This window comes from Lethenteron reissneri, chromosome 16 (genome assembly GCF_015708825.2).
Source record: "Lethenteron reissneri isolate LAM-NWPU_2019-01 chromosome 16, ASM1570882v1, whole genome shotgun sequence".
Lineage (NCBI taxonomy): Eukaryota > Metazoa > Chordata > Hyperoartia > Petromyzontiformes > Petromyzontidae > Lethenteron > Lethenteron reissneri.
The window spans coordinates 1,165,216-1,169,475 of NC_083794.1; the positions used below are offsets into that span (position 1 = coordinate 1,165,216).

The 4,260-nt window shown below is 51.8% G+C and overlaps 1 long non-coding RNA gene across 1 annotated transcript; it reads right to left on the reverse strand.

The window, feature by feature from the left end:
* Window positions 1-1,293: 1,293 nt before the first annotated feature.
* On the reverse strand, window positions 1,294-2,202 carry LOC133342809 (uncharacterized). Its single transcript, XR_009755183.1, has 3 exons — window positions 1,999-2,202; window positions 1,771-1,863; window positions 1,294-1,656 (listed from the first exon to the last, which is right to left on the reverse strand). It is a non-coding gene; the product is annotated as an uncharacterized LOC133342809 (long non-coding RNA).
* Window positions 2,203-4,260: the final 2,058 nt, after the last annotated feature.

Consider the following 4,260-nt stretch of genomic DNA (forward strand, 5'->3'; position numbering starts at 1 on the left):
GGAGACTTCGGTGCTCCCACGAGGGATGCCCCCATTGTGGCCACGTGCCCTGCGTGCGTTGCGACCACGTGTCCCTCTCTCATAGGTTTATTATTATCCATTGTTAATAAAATATTGCTGATATTTTTTAGTTGCAGTAGAACCCCTTTTCTTAACGACGGTAATTGGTTCCGCAGAAGCGGTGGTCAAGTGATTTGGTTGTTAAGCGAGGATAGAAAATACACGTTAAAGGCTTAATTCGTTCCGATAGCATCGAAAGATATACATTTTTCACCCATACAAAGTACTTTATAATATTTAAACGACAGACATTAATACATAAATATACTAACAGCATTATACACGCATAACATTGCAATTAACATGGTTGATAAATATATTCATTAATATTTACTTACCTACAACAGCCCGTCGTTGACAGGGTCTATATGCGAATGCATTGGGCTCAATGGAGGCCCGTCGCGAAGCGATTAGTCGTTGAGAGGGGTTCGACTGTTGAAACCCCCTTTGCCAGTAGCAAAATAATATTTTGCCAGTAGCAAAATAATATTTGCTACTGGCAAAGGAGGTTACAACGGTGTAAATGCTTACCCCGAGCTCTCATACTCTGATGGTGCATTGTCTTTGAGTTGTGCGCCTTTTGGCGTCATCTGGTCCAACACCATGTGAGACTAGGCTCTAAGGAAAGCTGTCTCGGGTATGGACCAATCAACTTCAAGGACAGTGCATACATTATCAGAGTTGTGTTTTTTGTTTGCATTCCGACTGCAGGTATTGTGGTCAATGCAAACATGACTCCTTCTAAAAATGGTGTCAGTTTTGTTGCCAGATAAAAGGGTAAAAAAAACTATTATCGGGTTCGACTGTGTTTTGTAACTTCTTTGTTTTCTGCCGGTGTTGATGTTCGTATTTAATTGGGTTCCTTCCTGCTGGGGTGGTGGCGTGACGGGTATGCACTGTCCTATAAACCCAGTGAGCTGAGTTGGACTCCCACTCATCGCTAACATCAGTGGCGAGTGAGATCTGAGTGGCATCTGAACTGATCCTGAACCTCCTTCATCAAGCCGCGTTGACCGGCATGGTGAAGTGTGGTCAAAGCAGCTCCCACAATCAAAGCGACATGGGGAGGCTTTCATACAGCATCGGGTTGACTAACGCCCGCAGAGTATATTACATCGCTGCAACACCCTCATTGAAGTTGGTGTTATCTCCTTTGAGACGTATTGTTTCATTTATGTATTGTGCTTTTGCACATTTGATTTAAAAAAAAAACCCTTTGACTGACTGTGACCACCAAGCGACAGGAGAAGTGTCGCCCTCAACTTGGAGGCAAAGATGGAAATCATCCAGTGACTGGGAACGGACCACGTTGCAGTGACGCACACGGGGATCTGTGTAACGGGAGGAGACTTTAATAAGACCCAGACACCGCTCACAACACCATGAGTTCGTCTCAGAAGCCAACGTCAAAAGGGAGCCAAGCGAGATGGAAAATCACGTGGCCGGTGATGAACGCTGCAGCCAACGGCGTGGTTTTCGCAGAGGCGTGCTGCGGCTCAGCCCCATCCTGTGAGAATTCCACAGCCTCCGCTGCAGCTCTTGGCAGGCAGAGTTGGCCTCGTGCCCCCCAAGCGTGCCTCGGAGTCTGCGAGACGTCTGTCCGAGGAAGGATTTGAGCAGCAGCTTTGAGGAGTGCCGAATGCGGGTCGGTCGCTGCCGACAAGAGAAATCCCAAGGCGGCTGTGAAGGGGGCTGTCCCTGTCTTCTTACCACATGTGCGGCGTGGACGATTTCTTGACCGAAGAGATTCCCTTCGAAACCGGCGCTTGTCCATTCCGAGCGCCGCGCTGCCCACAGCGGAGCCTGCAAGCGGCGGTGTCGCAGTGCAGCCCGGGGATTGCAGATACTGCTGATTGCACATACTGTAATGTACTGTAATTGCACATACTGTAATGTACTGTAATTGCACATACTGTAATGTACTGTAATTGCACATACTGTAATGCTCAAACGACTTGCAACGGGCAGTCTCAAGACCTCGGCGCTGAGGGGGTAAACTTTCCCCGCGGGCCACCCTGTCCGTTGTGTGTGATCGCCGCTCGTATTCAAACCACCGTCCCAACGTACGCGCGTTGAACTTCTTTCGCGCCGTACGCAACCAACCGTGCCCATCGGTGGCGGGGCAGGGGGGGGGGACAAGACCAAACACACACACAGCAGTGGCAGGTGCGCGGGGGGTATCAACTCCCCGCTCTGGAGCTATCAAAGCCGGCAGAGCGGGCGGCCTGCCGGGGCGGCAGCCGGGAAATTCCGCGGCCGCAGGTGGAATGCGGGGGTGGGGGGGTGGGGGTGGAGGGGGTGGGGGGTGGGGGGGGTGGGGGGGTGGGGGGGTGGGGGGGTGGGGGTGGGGGGTGGGGGTTGGGGGTGGGGGGGTGGTGGGGTTGGTGGGGGTGGGGGGGGTGGTGGGGGTGGGGGGGTGGTGGGGGGGTGGGGGGGTGGGGGAGTGGTGGGGGTGGGAGTGGGGAGGTGGTGGGGGGGGCTCCAGGGGTCACTCCGCCCGGCCCCCCCCCTCTCATCCCGCGCCGACGCTGAGTCGCGTCGCGTGCGGCGGCGGTGCCCGGCGACCCTCGGGGACGATCGCTTCGTGTGTAGGGGGCGCCGCGGTGGCGAGACGTCAACTACCTCGCCTGGCGTGCAGGAGCGCATGGGTTCGATCCCAACCACTGACGGCTGCTATAGATGTCTACGTGCTAAGCCACTTCGCTGAGCTATCACTTGTGGCCAGGTCGCTTCTGAAAAAGATCTATACAGCTCAGTGGGCCTTACCTGGTAAAATAAAAAATATGTTTTATATCATGGGACCTCCTTTGCCAGTACCAACATATGTGTAACACCGTTTTGAGACTAGGCTCACAAGAAAGCTGTCTCTGGTGTGGACCAATCAGTTTCAAACACAATGCATATATTATCAGAGTACGTTTTTTTGTTTGCATTCTGCCAAGTATTGTGGTTAATGCAGACATGATTCCTTGTAAAAGGTTTCAGTTTGGTGTTTTAACATCTTAACACCTGTTTTGTTGCCAGATAAAAGGGGGAACCCTATTCTCAAAAATGTTTTTAGTTGAGCTTCGTCATTGGGTGGCCAGGCTGATGCAATAAACAGAATAACGTTTAGAATCCACCATCTGATGGGAATTACTTGGCCTCACCAACCCACCGTGACCAGCGTGGTGAAGTATGGTCAAACTTGCCCCGAATCGACACAGCGTGGGGGTAAGCACCTGCAAACCAGTGGTGGCTTGACAAAGGGCTGTAGAATATCTATAATGTGACGGGCTTTCACGGTGCGATGGCCTGTCACTGAAGTTCACAGACAACGTGGACCCTTAGATCATTCAACGTGGGCACTTGAACAGCTTCACAGCCACAAAGTGAACGGTTCACCTGCTCGGAGATCTGTTTCTAGGGGCACCCTTTACTTAATTTAATTCGCGTTTGAGTTTGCTCCAGAATTCCAATAACAAAAATGGTCACCCCGTTCCACGTCTGGCTGCCTCTCCGCCGAAGGGGACTCGTGGCGACGTCGTTCCCTGAACGAGTGAGTGCAGTTCGCTCCAAGCTGCCCGTCGCTCGCCCCCTTCTGTGCCTGAACGCGCAAGTTTGCGGCACGTGCCCGCTCATACCCGCCATTGCAGATGTGTTTGAGCACTCTGCTGAAGACTGCCTTGAACTTCAAATTGTTGTTGCGGTTGTATCCGATTCAAGAGCCGAATGGCTCACAGGGCTATACCAAATACATGAAAGTGAAAAAGACGTTCACTGTCATCATCATTTGGCAATCGTGGTGTTCACAACACGCACACACTTCGCGTGCAAGTCACAGCCGATGTAATCAAGGTAAGCAGCCCACAACGGCCCCACAAGATACAGCGGCGTGCTGCACTCACGGCGAAGTCGATGAAACAATTCAAACTTGTGTTCACCTTTACGAGGATGGAAAAACACCAACTGTGGAAACAAGCAAAATAAATAAGTAACTAAACATTATTCGCCTAAACATTGATGCCCGGCCAATACACCAATCACAGCAGCAGCAGCAGCGCAGCCGACGACACCGCGTTGCAGTTGAGCGATAGGGCGGATATCCAGGTACAATGTGGCGGGTTTCTTTCTTCCACAGCCAAACACAAGAGGAACTCTATTCATTCTTTATTCCCTGATAACCCTGGCCCTTGCGAGATTGCGCCTATCCAGGAACGT